This window comes from Mus musculus, chromosome 18 (assembly GCF_000001635.26).
Source record: "Mus musculus strain C57BL/6J chromosome 18, GRCm38.p6 C57BL/6J".
NCBI classification, from domain to species: domain Eukaryota; kingdom Metazoa; phylum Chordata; class Mammalia; order Rodentia; family Muridae; genus Mus; species Mus musculus.
The window spans coordinates 51,934,290-51,959,872 of record NC_000084.6 but is presented as its reverse complement, the minus strand read 5'-3'; the positions used below and the strand labels follow the sequence as shown (position 1 = coordinate 51,959,872).

At 35.3% G+C, this 25,583-nt stretch overlaps 1 long non-coding RNA gene across 1 annotated transcript; it reads right to left on the bottom strand.

Moving 5' to 3' along the window:
* Positions 1–5,773: 5,773 nt before the first annotated feature.
* Gm41723 lies at positions 5,774–23,773 on the bottom strand. Its single transcript, XR_877401.1, has 3 exons — positions 23,745–23,773; positions 17,553–17,588; positions 5,774–5,784 (listed from the first exon to the last, which is right to left on the bottom strand). It is a non-coding gene; the product is annotated as a predicted gene, 41723 (long non-coding RNA).
* Positions 23,774–25,583: the final 1,810 nt, after the last annotated feature.

Below are 25,583 nucleotides of genomic sequence, written 5' to 3'. Positions count from 1 at the left end.
AAATAGATCTACAACTCCCTTTTTCTAGAAGCCTTCCTTTTCTCCTACCTCTGGTGGGCTGGAAAGAAGGTTGAAGTGGTCAAGAATCCTAAGTAAAGTGGGTTTAGAGAAAAGTCAAAGTCTACAGATAGGTGCACTCTAACTACCAGTTGTATTCTGAAATAGTACTGAAATGTTAAATGATTCCAGAAAATGTGGAAAGATAAATAAAATTGTTCTTATCAATAGCAGAGGGCTAAGCACATTTGAGAAAAATTCAGTCATAAACTTGCAGTTATTTTCACCAATTTGTATCCTACAATATATTAATCATCATCTTCGCACAAAATAAAAACACCCATTATAAGTTCTGAAAATATTTCAAACACAGAAACTTTTTTTCAATTATACAAAATACATTTGCCTGCGTGATACTCAGTCTAGATTGGTTTTCACATTATATATTTTATGACAAACATACATACACACAGGTATGTTCTGTTATCCTTTTCAAAAAAAGGAAATTAAAATTTTAATGAGGATGTAATTATATCCTTTGCTCCCTTTCTTCTATTCACTTTAGCCCCTCTCATCCCCTTAAAATTACACAACCAGAAAAGGTCTTTCTTTTGTAGGGTATTGTCCAGTGAGGTCCCATAGATGCTGCATACAGCAGGCTATTGCCACTGCCCTTGATGATTCCAAAGTATTTAACATTAAGATCCTACTGCAGAAGGCACCACACACTTGAATACTAAAGAATGGAGAGTTCAAACTGATAGTGACTTGAGAGCATCAAATCTCCTGGATAGCTTTCCCAGTGCTGAGAGGCATTGTACATGCTTCAAGAGAAGAAATTTAATAATCATTATTAGCTAGATAGACACCCCGTGAGCTGCAATAATGACTGTCCTGAAAAAAAAATGCAACCACTGGCCACTGAAGTCATCATTCTCACCCTTATTCAAGCTATGTCTGGACTTTAAAGGGAATCATCTCATCCTCTTTAAGACCTGATGGTGCACGGATCTCCATAAATGCACTGTCTGGTGTAGTGCTCTCCATTGTACCTGCAGAGCCAACCATGGCCTTGAGGCCTTTCCATGATGTACCTTATTAAAGATGTTTACATGTCAGCATCCTATCCAGGTTGACTGCTGCTATTCACTTCTCTTACTAAATCTAACAATAATAAACACTTGTGTAATGAGTGAATTCAAATAAAATTCTTTGTACATACATCTTGTGTCATTTTAATAGATCTACATGTTATTATGCACACTGTTTATTCTTTTTATAAGTGTTTTTTATTTATTTTACATCCTGATTACATCTTCCCTTTTCTTCTCTCCTTCCAGTTTCTCCCTCTCATCTCCCCTCCTGCCATCCTTCTGTCCCTCCTTTCTCTTCAGAAAAGGGGAGGCCTCCCATTGAAATTAACATGCCTTGGCATATCAACTTCCATTACTGCTAAGCTTATCTTCTCCTATTGTGGCTAGACAAGAGAGCCCAGTTAGAGGAAAGGTATCCAAAGGCTGGTAACAGAGTCAAGTATAGCCCCTGCTTTAGCTGATAGAAGTCCCATGTGAAGACTGTGCCACATAACTGTTAAATGTTTGTGTTTGTAGAGGGACCGTGTCTTTCCAATGCATGCTCTCTGGTGGTTCAGTCTCTGTGTGCCCCTATGGGTTCAGGTTTGTTGGTTCTGTGGGTTTTCTTGTTGATTCCTTGTGGTTGCTTCCCAGTCTTCAATAGAATTTCTCAAACTCTGCCTAATGTTTGGCTGTGGGTCTTTCCATCTGACTCCATCAGTTGCTGGGTGAAGCTTCACAGAAGACAGTTATACAAGGCACCTGTCTACAAGCATAGCATAATGTCATTAATAATGTCAAGGGTGGACTCTATATCTCAGGGTGTGGGTTTAAAGCTGTGCCAGTCATTGGTTAGACATACATTCAATTCCTCTATCTGTACCCCTGTACATCTTGTAGGCAGGACAGACTGTGAGTAAAAGGTTTTGTGACTGGGTTAATGTCCCAATCCCTCTATTGTAAATATTTCCTGGTTAGAGGAAATAGTCTTTTCAGGTCTCATATGTTTCATTCCTAGGAATCTTAGCTAGGGTCACCTTCCTAGATTATTGGGAGTTTCCATTATCTGAGGTTTCTGGATCATCCTAGCGATGGCTCCCACTGATTCTAGTTTTCTTTCCCCCCATACTTTGGTGCTTCAACTTCTTTCCAATTTTATCCTTCCTGCTCTTCTTCCCAACCCTTACTCCACCTAGTTTCCTGCCTCCATCTGCCCCTCCATGTTTATCAATTTCCCCTTCCAAATTAGATTCAAGTGAACCCCATTGTGTTCTCCTTATTACTTAGCTCCTTTGGATCTATGAACTGTAGCATAGTTATCCTGTAATTTATGAATTATATCTACTTATAAGTGAGCACTTATCATGTGTGTCTTACTGGGTCTAGGCTACCCCTTTCAAGATATTTTCTATTTGCGTCCATTTGTATGCAAAATTCATGATGTCCTTGTTTTTAAATAGATGGTTAATATTCCATTGTATAAATGTACCACATTTTCTTTATCCATTTCAGTTGGAGGTCATCTAGATTTTGTTTGTTTGTTTGTTTGTTTGTTTGTTTGTTTCTGGATATGATGAATAAGGCTGAACATAGCTGGTCAATGTCTTTGAGGTATGGTGCATTTTCTTTGGTTACATACCCAGGAGTGATATAGCTGTATTTTAAGTTTGAACTATTCACAATCTTTGAAGAAATCACCAAATTGATTTCCACGGAGGTTGTATATATTTGCACTTTCACCAGGAATGGAAGAGTGTTCTCTTGCTTTTAATCTTTAAAGTAAGAGGTTTCCTAAATATTTCCCTATTGTTTATTGATGGACTTCTGGAACTCACAAGCAAAAGCAGAACATTTTTACCAATCTCATTTTGAGTCAGATAGTTTCTATAAATGCATTTTCTTAATGTGTACGTTCTTGCTTTCCCTTCTTCTCAAACTATTTAAATTTTTGGGAGCAGTCAGTCATTTCTTATGTCACAAAGTCAACAATCAACAGACTGATAGACTGCTTCACTTCACCATCATTTTTCTATAAACAAAATTTTAAGTGTTTATGATTTTAAAATACCATATAAATGTGTATATGCATTGTTATAGGTATTGTTAAAGTTACAATATTTGTATTTAAAAATTCACTTTATAAAGAAATGATGATCATATATACCAACAATCCTGCATACTTAAAAGAATATTCTAGAGAGAACAAAGAAAACCTAAATCATGAAAGCCCCAAAAGAGGAAATATCATAGGAACTGGAACAATGGAAGGATGAGTTAGGCTGCAAACTACCAAGGCAATGACAGCAAAGTTGTAAACCTGAAGTACTCATGGGGAAGAAGAAAAGAGCAAGCAATATTCTAGCTTGCTAATATTCTAATATTCCATAAAGGCATTCTACTTGGATATAGGAGTTAGAGAAACCACCTCAACGATAACTTTAAACAAATTACCCCAACAAACCATTAAGATGTTTCTAACAATATTAAGAACAAAAAAGAAATATAAATATATGTGACTATTAAGAAATGCACTTGACTAGTGTCGGCAGATTCACCATGAAATTCCATTAAGCCATGACAATTGATAGCATTATGAAAACATCAGGCAAATAGAAAGAACTATGATCACTATGGTAAGCAAAACTAGTCAGATACTTATACTTGATATGTTGAGGTTTGCTCTATTGCTATGTTGCAGTGCTAAATTCTGTATCCCAAGGTCTAGTTGTCTTGATACAAGTGAATTCTCATGTGTACCTGCTGTTGTGCAAATCTTGCACAACTATTAGTTGAATAAAGATGCCTACAGCCTGTAGCTGGGCAGAAGAGCAATAGTCAAGGCTTCATTCCTTGGACTTGTGTGTGACAGAGAACAAAGGGAGAGAAAGAAGGAAGAAGGTGCCATGGGGTAGGTGGATTGTGAGTGCATGGCTATGAGAGCCAGCTTGTTGGAATAGGAATGGTTCACACAGAATACAGTAAGTGATATTTCATAATTGCTGACAGGAAAGTAGACAAAATAGCATAGAGGGTTGATATCTGTCCAGTTATAAAGTTTTAAGGCTTCTTATAAATATAAGGGTTTTGTGTCTTTTGTTTGAGAACTAAATGATCTAAAGTGGTGTAGATACCCCAAATAATATTTACCACAGCATAAAAGAACTAACTGTAAATATCAGTGCTTAAATGTGTATGTGTGTGTACATACATGTGCATGTGTGAGTGTGCATATGTGTGTGAGTGTGCCAGTGTGTATGTGTGATAAGAGTAGAAATGTCTGAAGAAAAAGATGATGAACATAAAGGGAAAGAATAGGAGAAACTAAGTGCATTGGAGTCCATGTGAACAATATGAGGGAAAAGTGGAGGTGGGGGAGACAGGAGAGTTAGGGAGGATGCTATGGAAGGAAGATGGATAAGAAGAAAAAACAATGGTATATATTACTGAAAATGTCATCATGTAATGCATTACTTTGCTTGCTAATTTAAAAATCTAACTCAAAATAATTATACTATTTGTAAAAATAATTATATTATTCTAGAAAACGACAGTTAAAAATCATTGTATTTTTAACTTTGTCTCATATATAACAGCAATGTAGCCATATGACATTTTTTAATAGATTATAGTTTCATTAGCTAAACTAATAGAAAGAACATTTAGGCTGAGTTAAAATTCACACACACACACACACACACACACACACACACACACACACACATTCAGTTATTTTCAGCATAACTGTGGATTTTAAAATTATGGGTTTTCATAGTTAAGGCAGGCAGATGATTACATAATGTTGGCACAAGTTTTACTGTTTCCTGCCTGTGTGCTGGCAGAGGTTTTTTTTTTTTTTTTTTTTTTTTTTTTTTTTTTTTTCTTCTCTGACTACATTACCGATAGATTGCAGACAAACTGAAACCAGTCTTAATTTTCTCTTGTCTAGCTAATTAAGGCATCCTGTTTCTTGGTTTGGTTATGCTTGCCAGGTAGCATGAGAATTCCTGGAAATGTTTGTGAGAAAATGCCTCAATGGAATTCAGGCGGCACACCATAGAAACCTATTACACTCCATTCCATTTACAAGCAAAGTATTATATTTCCTAGGAAATATATTATGGCATAACCTGATTGGATAGTTTGGATACTCTAAGTTTTTTAGGGCTAATAATTTGAAGATTAGCAGGTTTGAAAAGTAGCAGGAAAGGGTGAAAGCACTCTGAATGGAGTTCAAGTACCATGTTTGTCATTTGTTTCCTCGATGAACTTGAAAACATTATTTCAGCTTCATGTGCTTTCATTTCTATCTATGAAATGGGATTAGTGCTATCATAGTCTGTCATGGACATTTAAAATAAAAAAAAAACAGTTTTAGGATGCTTAGAGTAGTGCTTGGCATATAGTATTCAGTAGAAAAATTGTAGTTATAGCCCATGCTTTGTTTAACAATTCTAAGGCAAGCAGAAGGACCCGGAACATTTGTAACATTGCATGTTCTTTGTGACAGAAATCTGGACAGAATTTAGCTGGCTTCTTACAAAGGCTATAAACATGGTGTTTGCCCAGGTGGCACTTTCATCTCCCAGAGTGACTGGGAAATGGCCTTCTCTCAAGCTCACACGGTGATTGGTAGAACTCAACTTTTTGAAATAAGTCTGAAAGACGGCTTACCTGTCAGCCCACAGTTGTCCTTTGTTTCTTGCTGTATGGCACTCTGTAATGTGACAGATTGCATTATTATACACATCAGGAAAGAAGTCTAACAAAGAGAATATTATGTTACTATGTACCAATGTAGGAAACCATCTGTTCCCTTTCACTGTATTCTGTTAGTTTAAAGCAAACTACAGGCTCTGACCACACTCGGCAGAAAAATATTACTCACAGTTATTTTAGCTTCACACTCCAACCAAGAGCAACTTAAGGGAGGAAAAGTTTTATCTGGCTTACAATTCTGTTACAGCCCATCTCTGATGGGAAATCAGGGCAGTAACTCAAACAGCTAGAAGGTATAGCTACAGTCAAAATCAGAAACAACTGGATCCTTATCGGCTACTTGCACCTAAATTTCTTCTGTCTTACACTGTTTAAGACCCACTGCCTAGGGAATGGTACTGCCCATGATGGCTTTGGTCCTCTCCCATCAGTGAACAAGGAAGATGCCCCTATAGACATACATACAGACCAAGTCAATCTTAAGAATCACTCAATTGAAGCTTTTTCGTTTTTTTCTTGGATATTTTCTTTATTTACATTTCAAATGTTTTCGCCTTTACAAATTTCCCTTTCAAAATCCCCTATCCCATCCTCCCACCCCTGCCTCTATGAGGGTGCTCCCCCACCCACCCACTCCCATCCTCCACCCTGGCATTCCCCTACACTGGGTCATTGAACACCCTCAGGTTCGAGAGTCTCTCCTCCCACTGGTATGCAACAAGGCAATCTTCTGCCATGTACAGGGCCACACCATGTGTCGCTCCATGTGTATTCTTTGGAAGTTTCATTTAGAGGATGTCATATGTGTGTGTTTGTTTTAAAAAGTTGGATCTCACTGAATGATTCACTTTAAAAGAGACATAAAAAATAATTACTCCTTTTTTGGCAATTTATACATCAGTTGTATGCTGGAGGCAGCTTACTGCTTCTCATGAGTGCAAGTCTGTGTAAAAGTACACATCCCATGATTTAGTGTACAAGAGACTCTGCCATACTGGATGCTATCATACCACCCATCAGGGAGAAATGTGGGAGCCTGGTCTTTCTTTGGAAGACCAGCTTGACAGCCTTAATAGTAGCCTTCACAAAACTTTCATACTCTGTGAATATGCCTCAAATTCCATTATTGGGATTTTTCAACCCTGTGATTTTAAGGATTCTTACTTGTAAACACCTTAATGCAATCTCAAACAATAATTTAGAAGAAATTATGTATTATTTTATTGTCAAGGCAATCAAACATAGTTCACTTGTAGGTTATAAAAATGTAAATACTTACAACTTCTATCTGTGATTGCTTTAATTTACTATATAACTTTATGGTTTCAGAGTATCTTTAATATAGTTGTTAGAATAAATTTTGCTAAGTTTTATTCCTGAAAAGTAATCTTTATCAAATAAGGTCGAATGACTTTACTCTTTTTGTATACCTTTTATTTTTATTTTTCCATTTTTATTAGGTATTTAGCTCATTTACATTTCCAATGCTATACCAAAAGTCCCCCATACCCACCCACCCCCACTCCCCTACCCACCCACTCCCCCTTTTTGGCCCTGGCGTTCCCCTGTACTGGGGCATATAAAGTTTGCGTGTCCAATGGGCCTCTCTTTCCAGTGATGGCTGACTAGGCCATCTTTTGATACATATGCAGCTAGAGTCAAGAGCTCCGGGGTACTGGTTAGTTCATAATGTCGTTCCACCTATAGGGTTGCAGATCCCTTTAGCTCCTTGAGTACTTTCTCTAGCTCCTCCACTGGAAGCCCTGTGATCCATCCATTAGCTGACTGTGAGCATCCACTTCTGTGTTTGCTAGGCCCCTGCGTAGTCTCACAAGAGACTGCTACATCTGGTCCTTTCGATAAAATCTTGCTAGTGTATGCAATGGTGTCAGCGTTTGGAAGCTGATTATGGGGTGGATCCCTGGATATGGCAGTCTCTACATGGTCCATCCTTTCATCTCAGCTCCAAACTTTGTCTCTGTAACTCCTTCCATGGGTGTTTTGTTCCCAATTCTAAGGAGGGGCATAGTGTCCACACTTCAGTCTTCATTCTTCTTGAGTTTCATGTGTTTAGCAAATTGTATCTTATATCTTGGGTATCCTAGGTTTGGGGCTAATATCCACTTATCAGTGAGTACATATTTTGTGAGTTCCTTTGTGAATGTGTTACCTCACTCAGGATGATGCCCTCCAGGTCCATCCATTAGGCTAGGAATTTCATAAATTCATTCTTTTTAATAGCTGAGTAGTACTCCATTGTGTAGATGTACCACATTTTCTGTATCCATTCCTCTATTGAGGGGCATCTGGGTTCTTTCCAGCTTCTGGCTATTATAAATAAGGCTGCTATGAACATAGTGGAGCATGTGTCCTTCTTACCCGTTGGGGCATCTTCTGGATATATGCCCAGGAGAGGTATTGCTGGATCCTCCAGTAGTACTATGTCCAATTTTCTGAGGAACTGCCAAACTGATTTCCAGAGTGGTTGTACAAGCCTGCAATCCCACCAACAATGGAGGAGTGTTCCTCTTTCTCCACATCCACGCCAGTATCTGTTGTCACCTGAATTTTTGATCTTAGCCATTCTGACTGGTGTGAGGTGGAATCTCAGGGTTGTTTTGATTTGCATTTCCCTGATGATTAAGGATGTTGAACATTTTTCAGGTGCTTCTCTGCCATTCGGTATTCCTCAGGTGAGAATTCTTTGTTCAGTTCTGAGCCCCATTTTTTAATGGGGTTATTTGATTTTCTGAAGTCCACCTTCTTGAGTTCTTTATATATGTTGGATATTAATCCCCTATCTGATTTAGGATAGGTAAAGATCCTTTCCCAATCTGTTGGTGGTCTTTTTGTATTACTGACGGTGTCTTTTGCCTTGCAGAAACTTTGGAGTTTCATTAGGTCCCATTTGTCAATTCTCGATCTTACAGTACAAGCCGGACACTTCATACTCATCAAAGGTAAAATCCTCCAAGAGGAACTCACAATTCTGAATATCTATGCTCCAAATGCAAGGGCAGCCACATTCATTACAGACACTTTAGTAAAGCTCAAAGCACATGTTGCATCTCATACAATAATAGTGGGAGACTTCAACACACCACTTTCATCAATGGACAGATCGTGGAAACAGAAACTAAACAGGGACACAGTGAAACTAACAGAAGTTATGAAACAAATGGACCTGACAGATATCTACAGAACATTTTATCCTAAAATAAAAGGATATACCTTCTTCTCAGCACCTCACAGGACCTTCTCCAAAATTGACCATATAATTGGTCACAAAACAGGCCTCAACAGATACAAAAATATTGAAATTGTCCCATGTATCCTATCAGACCATCATGGCCTAAGACTGATCTTCAATAACAACATAAATAATGGAAAGCCAACATTCACGTGGAAACTGAACAACACTCTTCTCAATGATACCTTGGTCAAGGAAAGAATAAAGAAAGAAATTAAAGGCTTTTTAGAGTTTAATGAAAATGAAGCCACAACGTACCCAAACCTATGGGACACAATGAAAGCATTTCTAAGAGAGAAACTCATAGCTCTGAGTGCCTCCAAGAAGAATGGGAGAGAGCACATACTAGCAGCTTGACAACACTTCTAAAAGCTCTAGAAAAAAAGGAAGCAAATTCACCCAAGAGGAGTAGACGGCAGGAAATAATCAAACTCAGGGGTGAAATCAACCAAGTGGAAACAAGAGGAACTATTCAAATAATTAACCAAACAAGGAGTTGGTTCTTTGAGAAAATCAACAAGATAGATAAACCCTTAGCTAGACTCACTAAAGGGCACAGGGACAAAATCCTAATTAACAAAATCAGAAATGAAAAGGGAGACATAACAACAGATCCTGAAGAAATCCAAAACACCATCAGATCCTTCTACAAAAGGCTATACTCAACAAAACTGGAAAACATGAAAGAAATGGACAAATTTCTGGACAGATACCAGGTACCAAAGTTAAATCAGGATCAAGTTGACCATCTAAACAGTCCCATATCACCTAAAGAAATAGAAGCAGTTATTAATAGTCTCCCAGCCAAAAAAAGCCCAGGACCAGAGGGGTTTAGTGCAGAGTTCTATCAGACCTTCAAAGAAGATCTAATTCCAGTTCTGCACAAACTATTTCACAAAATAGAAGTAGAAGGTACTCTACCCAACTCATTTTATGAAGCCACTATTACTCTGATACCTAAACCACAGAAAGACCCAACAAAGATAGAGAACTTCAGACCAATTTCTCTTAGGAATATCGATGCAAAAATCCTCAATAAAATTCTCGCTAACCGAATCCAAGAACATATTAAAGCAATCATCCATCCTGACCAAGTAGGTTTTATTCCAGGGGTGCAGGGATGGTTTAATATACGAAAATCTATCAATGTAATCCATTATATAAACAAACTCAAAGACAAAAACCACATGATCATCTCGTTAGATGCAGAAAAAGCATTTGACAAGATCCAACACCCATTCATGATAAAAGTCTTGGAAAGATCAGGAATTCAAGGCCCATACCTAAACATGATAAAAGCAATCTACAGCAAACCAGTAGCCAACATCAAAGTAAATGGAGAGAAGCTGGAAGCAATCCCACTAAAATCAGGGACTAGACAAGGCTGCCCACTTTCTCCCTACCTTTTCAACATAGTACTTGAAGTATTAGCCAGAGCAATTCGACAACAAAAGGAGATCAAGGGGATACAAATTGGAAAAGAGGAAGTCAAAATATCACTTTTTGCAGATGATATGATAGTATATATAAGTGACCCTAAAAATTCTACCAGAGAACTCCTTAACCTGATAAACAGCTTCGGTGAAGTAGCTGGATATAAAATAAACTCAAACAAGTCAATGGCCTTTCTCTAAAGAAAGAATACCTTTTATTAATTTATTTATTCTTGCTGTGTGTGTACATGATGGGTGTGGACTCCCTTGTTATATCACATATGTGCAGGCCAGAAGACAGCTTTGTGAAGTCATTCCTTTTATTCCTCATCACATATGGGATTTTAGAGTTAAACTCAGGTCCAGGCTTGCATTAGAGGAGTTTTTATGCATTGAGCCATCTTCCTACCCCATCTTTTCTTATATATAAATCTTCAGTGAAAAATTTGTATATACCACACTTGAAAGCCTTCATTTATATCATGTCTTAATACTGTATGACAAAATTTCACAGTATAAATGCATATTCACCACTGTAATCTCAGCAAAACTTGTAAGAGTTCTTGACTTGTTTATTTTGTTATCTTAGTGTTGACTGCAATGCAGTGGTAAATATCAAGTCAACCTAGGGCTAACTGTAGTATAATAATAGTAACATTCAATTAGTTAGTAGAGAGCATTCATTAGCTTTATTATTATTATTAGTTATTATTTGCATTCAGTATATTATTACTTAATCTAATTCCTTTTGAAGTTGTGGGTTGGGATGAAAATGAGAAGATGTGTATTCTATGGTACTTTCTTTATTAGACAACATGAGAAACATTTATGGTCGAGGAAGTGTGCTATTGTTATTTATTGTTAACTGTGCTTTATAAGCTTTTAAAATATAAACTATGTTTTTAACCTTTTCCAAAGGAAAAATATAGTGACTTTGACCACATGTGTGTTCATGAGACCTGCCTCCACATAGAAATTTAATTATCCTATCTGGACATGAATTTGGGAACAGATCTTAATTTGTCAAAACAAATTGAAAAACTTTCCTCCCTTACATCTGGCACTAAGCATTAAGGAATACTCTTTATTAAAAATACAGAGTACGATAAATGTCAGAAACAGCAATTATAAAGGAACTTAGCTACAATGTAGCATTTCTGAATGCTTCCCTGAAACCTTTAATACACAGTGAACAAGAGAGACATGGGAAGAGAAAGTAAGATAATATATTGTCTCTAAATAAAAGCTCAAAATTAATGAGAGAACATTATAAAAACATGAATAGACTAGACAAATACCAAAATATTTAGGAGCAAAGCAAATCCATTTAAAACATTTCACAAATATTAAGCAAATTTATATACTTGGGGATAACTTACTTATGATAATATATCTGACAACCATAAATTTATATGGTTAAATGAAAAGAAAATAACTTAACAAATTCATTTATTTTTTCATCACAATGAAAAGTTCCTTAAATTAGAAGTTAAATTAAGGTCTTTTGGCAACTTACAATATGTCTACTTGATGCACTTATTTTCTTAGTTTTGTAAAACCATGGTCATACATATTGACATTACACTACACAATGGCACCTTGCTGATTCTTTTTGTAGTTCAATGCTGAGAATCACATTTTCACCCACATGAAGATGCATGCATCCATTTGCAATGCAATTATGTGAATTCTCTTTTCTTTATATTTAAATGAACATTAACATAGATTCAGAGACTAATTATAGTACCAACATTCTCAGGTGTCTAGTATAATTACTTTCCTTCTTTCATTTTTTAGAGTTGGATTATCTTAGTTACTAGAGATGATAAATATCTTAACATGGGAATTCTTTGTTTTCATTGTTCAAAATAGACTCACACTTTGTATAACGGAATGGTAATATGTTCATTAAAGATTAACAGGACCACATTTTTCAAAAGAGAATACATTTGACCAAAAGTAGCACACATTCGACAAAGAACTTAAGAGGCAATCAAAATCTTGACACTGAACTCAGTAAATTTTTCAAATGATATTTTTGCCTAACGTGTTTCCAGACATGGTCTTTAGACCATGCTTACATCTCTCCACAGCATAAAATAAATATAATTTAAGCCCAACAAAACTAGTATCCTAGTGGTAGAAATAGGGAATTGGGATAATAGCTAATTTTACTGGACGTTTTCACAAACTTCAGAGAGCCTCAACTACTGTCTTCTGTCACCTTTCTTTATCTTTTATTCTGGGTAATTTTCTGGGGGCCAGCCCTGGCTGTTCTTCTTTCATGTTGGTTCCTCTTGAGGTAGCAGAGGGGAAAGAGCTTCAGTGGGGGGTAGGAGTAGAGTTCTTGTTTAATAACAAAATGTTTACCTATTTAAGTCTAAGTCATTTTGCTACTGTAGCTGACCTGCCTGAGTTTCTTTGGTATTTAGCACCTCATCCTAGACAGCATGGGATTAAGTAAGGGTTGATTGCTAGAGTCTTTTCCCTCTTGTCCAGATTCATCACCTTTGTCAGGCTAGGGGGAGGGTTGGAGCAATAAACTTCTATTGAAACAGGAGAAGAGAGTCACACTCACAGAAGGAAAAGAAAAGCTTTTATACAAGCAAATATGGATTAAACTCACATGAATTTATATGCAGATTCATGCTTACAGAGTCATACATCACCATTCAAACCCATTGGGCCAAGCTTAAATGATCATCTCATAATTACATACTTATATACACACCTCCCAAATTATATATACGTATGGAGCAAACGAACAAGCACCAGTGAAGAAAGAACTCACCCATTCTAGATGAGAAATGAACTCCAACCTTTATTGTATAGAAAAAGATAAAGCTTCTACCCTTTTATTGCCAAATTAATTAAAACCAAGTATATAAGAAAAAAGCTTTGTTCTCTTTAGTATGATGAAGGCTGCATTGTTATTTTCAAAATACTTGTTTTGTCCTGTGGTAAGGAACAAACTCTTTTTGCTCTCTCGGCAGCTTCTTCCTTTTTCCTCTTTCCCTCTTCATTCTGCATATTGCTGTATTAATTTTTTAAGTTGCTTTATACTTTCTAAGCTATTTCACTCTGCATTATCCTTCTAATCTCAGTCTCTCCTCTTGCTCTGATGTAACAATGCCCTTGCTCCCAATGCCTTACTCAATAACGCTATGTTCCCAAATGATATATTACCCAATGCTATTTCTTCCAATGTTATGCCCACCAATATAATCTTCCCTAATCTTTTGTACGCCTTCTAGGAGAATAGATCACATAAATTTCCCTAGCATCCCCCTTTTTATAAAAGTTCGCTAGAAGTTTGAACATGAATTCAAACCATAAATTGAATATGAAGTTTACAACAAAAGAGTAATTATCTGGCTGAACATTCATTATCTACTACTAGCTCTACACATTTATGGAGGGTTAAAGACCATAACTAAGTTATCATTAAAGTTTCATATAGGTAAACCCAGTCAATATCTTAACTTTTGTTCTTGCACCTATAGTCTGAGTTCCTTTTATTTTATATTTTTTATGACCTTTGGTTAATTGTTTTATAACCTCTTGGAATATGCTCTTTTGTGGATGCCTGTTTGTAATCTCACAAGCAATTAACTAGTGACATTTGAAGACTGTCAGAGTTCTCAATGCAGTTTTGACACCAGAAAGGACTTAATAGCAGCCATATTATAAAAGACCTTAATAATTATTAATGTAATTTTAGGAATTCATTTAGGACCATCATTAAGAATTAAGAAATTACCTATTTGTTTACATAGTATCACAAGACTGTACATCTTCATTGTTCTGTAGAGATCTGATCAAAAGGGATCTGATCAACTTAGTGATTATTACACATATTTAAGAATAACAGCAAAATCATATTAATAGCAGAATTTTTTCCCAAAATGAAATTCTTCTCAGCCTTGCCTAGAAAATCAACACACCTGCTAGATTTTAGCTTCTCCTTGATAGTCCCTGGTAGTAATCATCTTTGTTTTGCTTGGAACTTTATTTTGTTTGAGCTTTATTATATGTATTTTCATGGATTATACTTGTTGGTAGTATTATTTCTAATTATTCAATGATGAGCTTTAAAATATTTATCAGCTAGAAAGAATTTGACTCTTCTAATAGTGTACATTAAGTTTCAACATATAGTCCAGAAGGGAATAGTTCTAAATTAATGTGTTACAGTTGGGATATAGCAACATCTTATACATCTATGCAAAATTTGTTGTGATTATATTATTAAGGCATTTGAAAATAACTACTCACTATTTTACCCACTTTTTGATTTCTTGGTATTTACAGAGTATATACAGTCAATGGAAACACTTTACCTTGAGTAGCAACTCTCATTTCTCTGGAAAACCACAGTAGGAGTATGAGTCTTTGGAGTTCCCTTGTTCATACTGTTAACCTAAACTCAGCAAATAGACCATTTGTTCAGATCTTTTAAAATCACCACTATTTCAAATGCTCTATGTATGTTTACCTGATATATGTAATTATCCAATTAGGTACCCATTATTTCTGGATAGAGACATAATCCTGTATTGTAATAGGAAAGTCAATAACAAGATAAATGAATACTGTGACAAAATAACTTGTCTCAAGGTGATGACATTTTATTAATTCCAATCATTGATTTAATAGTATGATAAATTGCCATATGACTATCAGATGTGCCTTCAGGTATATAAAGCCAAGAGGAGTAGACCAGCAGAACTAGTCCTAAAGAACAACTCTTCTTTTGTCCAGGATCTTGTTTGCCAGGCCAAGTTATATACTGTTTTATGTATTCCATTTTAATGTTCTGGATATTTTTCTTTTCCATTTTTTTTAAAAATTAAGATAGAATTATATCATTTCCTCATTGTTCCATTTCCCTGCACTATTTCAAATTCATAGCATCCTTTTTTATTTACTTATACAGACACATTCTCTCTCATACATTACAAAATACATAAAAATAATCTGCTCATATAATGTTACTTAGACATATATGTATGTTTTCTGAGATGACCATTTGGTATTCATACATTTTTCCCTGAGAGTAATACTATTTTTTAGACTAAATGATTTTAAATTTATCACTTTCCAAAAATATAAGCCAAAATACTTATTGGATTACCCGTACCAACTGAACTATTGTTATTTCCTTAAACTTGTACTGGCTATGATTTAATCATTGTCTATAAAAATAAATTCTATTCAAGCCTGGGGAAATGCAGAAGAGAGAGAGGGGAATTTTTGATGTACAATGAAATACCAAGGTTTACCTTAGTCTCAATTTCAATTTGGATAGTCCAATAAAAATAACTTCTCCCTGCTTTATATAGTTCTATGTCCACATCCATTAAGGTTGATATATTATGTAGTAAAACCACACTTAAATACATTGATATGTATTATCCAGGAAAGAAAAGGCCTGGTCATATTTTTAAGGAGAAAGAAGAAATAAGGAATTTCATAGAGACCCTAGAAGAAACTGTTGTTCACTTTGAAAATGTGGGTGGAGAATAGATTCCAAATGGATTGGCTGATTGAGAATCTCAGAAGCTAGAAAGGCCCACATCTTCGAGGCTTTCCCCTACTTTCTCCTCTATAAGTTTCAGTGTCTCTGGTTTTATGTGGAGTTCCTTAATCCACTTAGATTTGACCTTAGTACAAGGAGATAGGAATGGATCAATTCGCATTCTTCTACATGATAACCGCCAGTTGTGCCACCACCATTTGTTGAAAATGCTGTCTTTTTTCCAATGGATGGTTATAGCTCCCTTGTCAAAGATCAAGTGACCATAGGTGTGTGCGTTCATTTCTGGGTCTTCAATTCTGTTCCATTGGTCTACTTGTCTGTTGCTATACCAGTACCATGAAGTTTTTATCACAATTGCTCTGTAGTACAGCTTTAGGTCAGGCATAGTGATTCCACCAGAGGTTCTTTTATCCTTGAGAAGAGTTTTGTCTATTCTAGGTTTTTTGTTATTCCAGATGAATTTGCAGATTGCTCTTTCTAATTCGTTGAAGAATTGAGTTGGGATTTTGATGGGGATTGCATTGAATCTGTAGATTGCTTTTGGCAAGATAGCCATTTTTACAATGTTGATCCTGCCAATCCATGAGCATGGGAGATCTTTCCATCTTCTGAGATCTTCTTTAATTTCTTTCTTCAGAGACTTGAAGTTTTTATCATACAGATCTTTCACTTCCTTAGTTAGAGTCATGCCAAGGTATTTTATATTATTTGTGACTATTGAGAAGGGTGTTGTTTCCCTAATTTCTTTCTCAGTCTGTTTATCCTTTGTGTATAGAAAGGCCATTGACTTGTTTGAGTTAATTTTATATCCAGCTACTTCATTGAAGCTGTTTATCGGGCTTAGGAATTCTCTGGTGGAATTTTTAGGGTCACTTATATATACTATCATATTATCTGCAAAAAGTGATATTTTGACTTCTTCCTTTCCAAATTGTATCCCCTTGATCTCCTTTTGTTATCTAATTGCTCTGGCTAGGACTTCAAGTACAATGTTGAATAGGTAGGGAGAGAGTGGACAGCCTTGTCTAGTCCCTGATTTTAGTGGGATTGCTTCCAGCTTCTCACCATTTACTTTGATGTTGGCTACTGGTTTGCTGTAGATTGCTTTTATCATGTTTAGTATGGGCCTTGAATTCCTGATCTTTCTAAGACTTTTATCGTGAATGGGTGTTGGATTTTGTCAAACTAGATAGGCAAAAGAAATGAAATGTATTAACCAATTAGAAACCAGTGCAAAACCCTATTAGTTCTGAGCATTTGAGGTATGCTAAATATATTTAACTTCTAGTTTATTGCTTTCATGTGACCCACTATCTACAATTATGTAAGTATATTTTACCAATTCTAGCAACAAATTGTGGAGCTTAGCTTCAGCTACTACTTGTGTTATGGTCTAATTCTCCCATTTGCTTCCTCTGACAAGTAATAGGCTTAGAAAAAGGAAGTTGAATAATAGTTTATAGGGTTGCAATTTTAATTTTTCTAGAATATAGCAACTCAAATTACAGAGTTTGTTTCACAACTCAAAGCAACATTATACTTACATTTTATGACCAGTAAATCTACTGTGCTCTTGCTCCCTATTTGAAGAAAATTAAAGTCAGCATGGTTATAAATGTTTCTGTGTCATCTTGAATAGAATTATATTCCATTACATTTTAATTAAATGGTTTAGTTCTGTTTTGGAAAATCAGTTCTTCAAAACTCAAATCTGATAGAAACATAAATAACTGACTTAAACCTAGAAACAGAAACCTAACTTATTAGTTACTGAAGATATCTATGATTACTAGAGCCAGCAAGAACTTAAAGCACAAACAGAACCATTGAGACCAACTTCAGCTTTTAAAAACATGCTTTTGATTATTAAAAAAAGGAACATATCAATTTTCTTTGAAAAGATTTATCTTCTTAGTGTTAGTGACCTTGCTATTTGCTTTTGGTCACTTTCAAAATATCTCTGCATATTTTATCACCACACAGAGGCACCATGATAAGACTTTGTAAAAACACAAATGACTGTCACAGTTCAACACGAGAGATTTTTATTAGTCTGTGTATTTGCTTATTTCTGTACTTTTTTCTATTAGCAGCTTTTAAAATATATTATTTTCCCACCTGACCCAGGGTTCAGTTGTTTATGTTCTTTATGAAAATCAACTTCTAAATTCAAGCCTGTTTTCTTCCTAAATAAAGGTGGTTATTATTATTATTGTTTGTTCTTGTGGAAAAGGATTACAAAAGTAATTTATGGAAGGTTTATTAAAAACTACTTTACTAATATACTCATGGGCCTTATATAAGATTTGGGACAGCTTTTACTAACTAAATATACACAAAATACAGTAGTATACTTTGATATTTTCAAAAAACTACATGTCCTACATATATTCATTGATTAGGTTTGACATGGTACCCTTATGCTTCAATAAAGCTAGGTTGGATCAATATATTCCTTAGTCTTTGAGTTCTGCATCCTTTATTCATTAAAATCACACACACACACACACACACACACACACACACACTGAACATTTAATTTTTGTTGTACATAAAGTTTAGCATTACTTTACTATTAATTAAATGAAGAATACCAGTTGGATTTTGTAAGCAATCAAAATGAATATGTAGGTTGCTTTGAAGATAATGGATATTTGAAACAATATTACCTTTTAGAATTGAGATTATTTTCCTTTAATAGAATTGTGTAATTTGCTTATAGTAACACTTCTGATTCTTGTTTGTTGATTTTGTATATTCAATATCTGATGTATTTCTTTATTAGTTGTAGTGTCTCCAAGAGTATGAGCTTACTTCTTAAATAGTAACATTATATCTATGTGGTACTAGATTTTCAGGTAGGACAAAGATAAAATGAATGTGCACTTAAGGCTCGAGCAAATGTTCTATAAAGCTGATTACTGATGTGTGACATCTTAAGAGACCCTACAGGCCACTGTGGGGAGTTCTGAAGGTGAAGAACAAGTTGCAACGAAGATTTCAAGATGTTGGAGATCCCACGATGAATATATATCCATAAAGTTAAGCTTTATGTATGAAAAGTCGGGAGACAAGTAGAAGGATTACATGGACTACAAGTAGCAAAGTTGGAAGAGTGTGCTTACCCAAGCCATTTGAAGGTCATATGATCTTTTTTATTAGATCCAGATATGAAACCTATATTAGTCAGGGTTCTCTAGAGTTACGAAACCTATTCTTTCTAGATTGACAACAGGTAGTTAAATAGATAGATAGGTAGATAGATAGATAGATAGATAGATAGATAGATAGATAGATAGATAGATAGACAGATAGATAGATAGATAGATAATCAATAGATAGACACATACATACATACATACATACATACATACATACATACATACATACATATGTTTCCCAAAGGAGCATATGGGAGAGGGTACAAAAACACACATGCAGACATTACGTGGAATCTTGTAGGTCTCCATTAGGTTTCTCTCTTCTGAGCTTGAAGGGAAGAAGGAAATATTGTAAGGAGTCAGAGGGAATGGAGGACATCAGGAGAACATGACCCACTGAGTCATACATACAGTGAATGAAAATAGATAGATGATAGAATATGGATAGATGTAAGATAGACAGGTAAATAGATAGATAAAGGGAGTTTATTAGAATGATCTACAGATTGTAGTCCAACTAATTCAACAACAACTCGATGAGAATGGAAAGTCAAATAATGTAGTTTATTCACACAAGGCTGAGTGTCTCAGCTAGTCTTCTATAGAAGTACATGATGGAATAATAAAACAGTAGGATCTGGTGCCAGCAAAGGAATGAATGTGTTAGGAAGACAAGTTCAAGCAGGCAGAGAACAAGAGTTTTCTTCTTCCATGTCTGCACAAACATGGTGAAAAGAATGACCATGGTAAACAATGTCTTGGGGGAACTGTGTGAGAGCCTCCAGGAGAAAAAGGAAGAGAGCCTTTAATCTCAGGTGCTCATTGTTCCCTGGATTGTTCTTGGATGATGTTTCATGCCTCCTGTGTTAAATATTCACATTCAATTTATAAGATATCTACTCTTGTTGAATGTCAGAACATAGCTATAGAATCCAATTTGTCCATATACCCTAAAACTGGGTATGGCCTTCTGCCTTGATTTTGTCCTTTCCTAGATATAATCTATCCTATATGCCAGGTAATTGTGCTTAAATTGATCTGCCCTTAGAAAGTTCTGGGAAAGGGCTGCTCTATTAATATTTATTATGTGCTTTCTGGCATTTATTTACATTTCTCTGAACTCTAACAACCTTCCTTAGATCATTGTTTACTTTGTTGCATCCATAGATGAAAGTGCACTGACAGTGAAGTAAGACTGTCTACAATGTCACAGTGTAGTTCACTCATTCTTTCAGGTCCTCAGGTCCTAGGTCCCACAGAGAAGGTCTGCACAGGTCATCGAAAGTTGACACATGTCCTTATATAGGCTTCCAGCAGGTGTTGCCTAGATTAAAGGTGTGTCTTCCTGTCTTAAAGATCTAGATAAAAGCCTCTGTCTCTCTGCTTCAAGATATGGAACACAGGTATGTTTTCCTACTCCAATCTCTAGACTTGGAAGGGATTCAGCCTTCACCATTTCAAACCAAGCAGAAAATTTCAGAGATGTGTTCCTCATTTTCAAATTGTAGTTAGTTCCAGATGTAGTCAAATTGACAACCAAGAATAGCCATTGAAGAGCACAAAGAAACAAAGTAGAACTAAAACATGAAGCTGTAAATAAGAGCAGAGAAAACATAAAAGTCATGGTGGTAAAAAGTAATACCCCAGAGTTACTGTAGGAAGAGAGATAAGCAGTATTCCTGTGAATATATGAAAGCTCTGTTCCCCATAATGAACCCAGTGATACAGTTAGAGGTCACTACTGAAGGCAAATGATGACCTTGAACCATGGCTTCTTCCCAGGATCTGAGGTGTCTAAGAATTCATTCCATCAAGGTTTTACCAGAAGGAATAGAGATTGTCAAGATACTAACATTTGTATCCATTTGAGTTTCTAGGAAGTAGAAAATTCTTAGTGTTGACCAGATAAATCTACTGTGATATTTCTTATAGCATGACTACAAGAGAGTTGAGAAAGATTGCATAGGGTCCAGTGCAGACATCTTGGGGCAACCTTTTATCATATGGAGTGGTCTTAAGATAAACTAAATCTCCCAGGTTAATGAGACAGTGATCCTAACATGGTATAGTCAGACTAAAGACTGTATTTGTCCTTTGTTACTTGTCCTGGTATTATAACATGCCAAGTTAATTTATGAGTCTCTGAATCTAGTAAAACATCTGTCTGGGGAAAGGTCCAATAGTAAATAATTTCAAACTGGCCAAGGTGGTTGTATAATGAATGCTGGTTAGGATTCAACCTCTGGTGTCTCTAGGACCTCTGATTATGAGAAGAGACATCTCACCAAGCATGCAGGATCTTTTTAGTGGTGTCCTGGCTGGTTGCTTGGGACTTGGCTGAACTCTGTTGAACGATTAAAACAAAAACAAAAACAAACACTAAAAACATTTCCTTTCCGTCATTTTATCCTCATTGTCATGCCTTAATATATGGTAGTTGATCATGAAAATTTTGATCTACAAATCTTGAAGAATAATCATTTAACCTAGCTTTTGTATATGTATAACATTTAGATAAACCCTGTCAAACTCAGCAGAAACTAAAAGTATCTTTTTTTTTCTTAATTTTTTATTAGATATTTACTTTATTTACATTTCAAATGCTATCCTGAAAGTTCCCTATACCCTCCCCCCACTCTGCTCCCTACCCACCCATTCCCACTTCTTGGCCCTGGCATTCCCCTGTACTGGGGCAGATAAAGTTTGTAAGACCAAGGGGCCTATCTTCCCAATGATGGCCGACTAGGCCATCTACTGATACATATAAACCCTTAGTTTTTAAATGATTGTTCTTAACTGATACAGTTTAAGTTAACTTTGTTTTTATTCTTACTAAAAATTTATTCTGCTATACTCATAGGTTGGCTCCTTTTTCAGCTTTCTTCAAAATGCTTCCCAAAGGAGCATATGGGAGAGGGTACAAAAACACACATGCAGACATTATGTGGAATCTTGTAGGTCTCCATTAGGTTTCTCTCTTCTGAGCTTGAAGGGAAGAAGGAAATATTGTAAGGAGTCAGAGGGAATGGAGGACATCAGGAGAACATGACCCACTGAGTCAAATAAGCTGGGCTCACATGGGCTCTCAGAGAGTAATTAACATAGCTAGAACAAAGTCTGCAGGGTTCTGTGTGCTTTGTTCTATCTTTCTTGAATGGTGTTCTTGATGCCATTTAGGCTTCTCTGTTTACATTGGCCAAATCTAACCATTTTTTGTCTCTTATAAAAATGTACAGTTGGAGGCTGATATTAAAAATAAACAATTATTGCTTAAATCTGTCAAACATGACAACTTCTCTGGTGATGCTGTATGTAAGCAGGTTAATGTGGTATTTTTTTTTTCTGAGAAATTTAAAATAATCAATTTGTGAGATTTCTTTCCATTTTAAAAATAAATTATTATTTGACAATTTCAATGTTTGGAAGTTTTAAATACCTCTGACTCTCCCTCATCCTCCTGACTCCTGTTGAAAACAAAAACCCTTCTTATAAACAATACAAATCACATTTTGAATGTTTTGCTTATTTGTTATGTGCCTATAGATCATCAGTGACGAGTTAGGGTAATCACAGCTGCAGTGCATTTATGAGTATAATGGCAGTGTGTCAGGTCAGCAGATTTTATTCTTTAGCCATTGTTCCCTACATTCTTTGCATATCTTTTTCTGCCTAGTCACTGAGCCTTGATGGTGGTTGTGGTGGGTTATATATTATTTAATATATTATTTAGAGCTATGAAATCTACATCCAATTATTTAATACATTTTGCCAAGTGTTGAGACTCATTACTAATCACATACTAGCAATCTGGTTTCTTCATGATTTAATATCATGTCCTCATATTCATAAAATGCATTGTGAAAAGCATACCCCCAAATGGATGCCTCAAACTTGACCAAATTACATTGTGATAATGTCAGTGGTATAAAGGTAATAAGAAAGCACCTTTCACAAAATACACTGAAATAATGACTCAAGATCAAAATTGAAACATACAGTTTACATGGGTTATTCCTATAAATAGTATATTTGCTAAATACCAAATATAACCATCTTTATGTAGTAACTTTAATAATTAAATCTACATGAATTATTTGCTTAGAAATAAATAAGTTTGTTTCTTGTCAGTTTAGCTAAAATGTAGAACTAGATATATACATATAGTTGATAGAGATAGAGATATATCTCTATATATGGATACATATCCATGCTGTCATACTTGTGATTCAGTATCGTCAGTAGCTCTTGAAACAGATTTCCAGCTGCTAGATACAGACTTCCTTTGACCTTCCAATGGCTCCTCTTCCATTTCCAATCACACGATAAAATGAATAACTATAACATACTACAATGGTTGGTAGGATGTATAGATTCTAGTGTCTAGTGTATGTATTCTAGTGTCTAATTAAAAAAAGGCTTTAAATCCAAAATAGTTAGAAGAGATAAAGATGAGTGCTTATGCAATAACGGACTGATCCATCAAGAGAATATTGCAAGAATAAACAGATACAAAACAAATAAAGGCATATCCAAGTTATTTAAACAGTATAATAAGATCAAAATCTGCAGATTTACCCCAGCAGAGTGATAGTGGATGATATGTATACTGTAAACTCCTCAATAGACATGTCATCCTAGAAAAAAAAGTAACAGAGAAGTATTATATAATAATGCAGTATACAAATACAGAGCATATTACATCATAAAACAAAGCACTTGACATCTGTAGAACATTTCACCCAAAGACTAAAGAAAATACATTCTTCTAGGGAAATGCATTCTTCTAGGAAGTTTGTGGAAGTTTTTCCAAAATTGGTTGCACAGCAAGGTATAAAGCAAGTTTCAAAAACATAGAAAAATTGAAATAATACCCATATTTTTCTAACCACAATAGAAATAAACAATAGAAGCCACATTGTTGGATGATATATGGGTTACTGAAGAAATTAAAGAGAAATAAAATAGGATAAATTCTACAAAATGGAGTCTAAGATGGGATCAATGCTGAACTACAATTGTCATCCAACAACAATATTAACCTGGAATCTTTCCCAAGTCTCTATATTAGTATAGTATAACCAACAGGAGATGTATGTATGCCATAATCATCTGACAGGAAAAGAAAATAATATTGTTTTTACTTTAAACCATGATTTTGATTATTCCTTCCTGTCTACTGTTTTGTGAGATCTTTTGTTCTTATTGTTGTTATTGTTGATTTTTCCAATGTGAAACATATGGCTTATCATTATGTTATTAACTTGAGATTCCTAAAAAATTTTAAGACAGGAATTTAGTGCTATAAACTTTTTCTGATTTGGATGTGTTGTATCTTTATTGTCAGTATATTCTTGGACTTATTTTGATACTAAATTTAATTGTTTTAAATAGTAACACATTAATATTAATATATTGTACTGGGACTACTTTTGTTTTTAAAATTAAAATTTCATAATATTTAATACTTTAGCTGACCTGAAATAACTGAATAGGAATATGATCTTTTAGTTTTGTAAATTATTTTTTATAAAACACATATTTATATGAGTAATCTCCTTTTGGTCTGATTACCGTAAATCATGTTCTAGTTTTAAAATTAAAATGATTGCTATAAATTTAAATTTAATTATGAAATTCAATTCTGTGTTTAATCAGAAGATTAGCAAATCAAATACAATGTTTAGAATGCATCATTTTAAAATTTAGCCTTTTTGTAAACATACTTTTATCTCTTCCTGCCAGATCCACCACTTTACCAATGCTCTCATCCACAGACCTGTTTTACAGGCAGTGTAAAAGTCTTCCCTTAACTTTTACGATATCCCATACATGTTACACAGTAGAGAATTCTATGAGTCTCTTATGCAAACCCTCTAGTTTGTAGAGACAAACACATAAGCTCAGTTATATCTACAATGATTGGCATAGCAAATCACATCAAGAACAATTGAATTATTTCAGAAATCACTGCAAAGTGTGCATAAACTATCAATCTCCATCCCTTACAAGGAACTTCTGAGACATTTCCAGTTTGTCATTTGTTTCATTTAACAAAATATTAGAGGTGATACCTGTAGGGAGCGGGTGTGGCGGTAGTCCCAAGATGGCGCCCGGGACTGCAGCCAAGTCTTATAACTTGCACCTGACTTCCTCATACACCCGAAAATAAGCCACGTCCATAGTGAGAGCTATGCAGGTGCACTATGACACAAGATCAGGCCGTTTGATGAAGGCCAATGAACTGAGATTACACAGACTGGGCTGATGGGGCGTGGTTGAGGGGTTATATAAGGGATTGCGATTGGGGGCGAGAGAGAGATTCCTGCTTGCATGTTGAAAGGTTCCTGAATAAACTGCTTTGAGAAGAACGCTGTGTCGTTGCTCTTTTCTGCTGGTTGGAAACAGAAGCGACAG